Here is a 203-nt window from a genome sequence, read left to right as displayed (position 1 = left end):
TTGCGCTATATAAAGCTCAATTTTTAAATATTTTTTTTGTAGAGAGGAATGAGTTCACATTCTGTCACAAACTGACGGCTCATCATCGCAACAACTGCAACTGCACCATGTCCAATAAGTTGTTGTACTGTAATTACTCTGTAACCACACACGGCATCTGATAAATTATGTCAATGAATTTATATATATATATATATATATAT

This window comes from Berghia stephanieae, chromosome 2, assembly GCF_034508935.2.
Source record: "Berghia stephanieae isolate SIO BIC M18660-M18661 chromosome 2, UCSD_Bste_1.3, whole genome shotgun sequence".
NCBI lineage: Eukaryota > Metazoa > Mollusca > Gastropoda > Nudibranchia > Aeolidiidae > Berghia > Berghia stephanieae.
Note: the sequence above shows the minus strand (reverse complement) of the source record.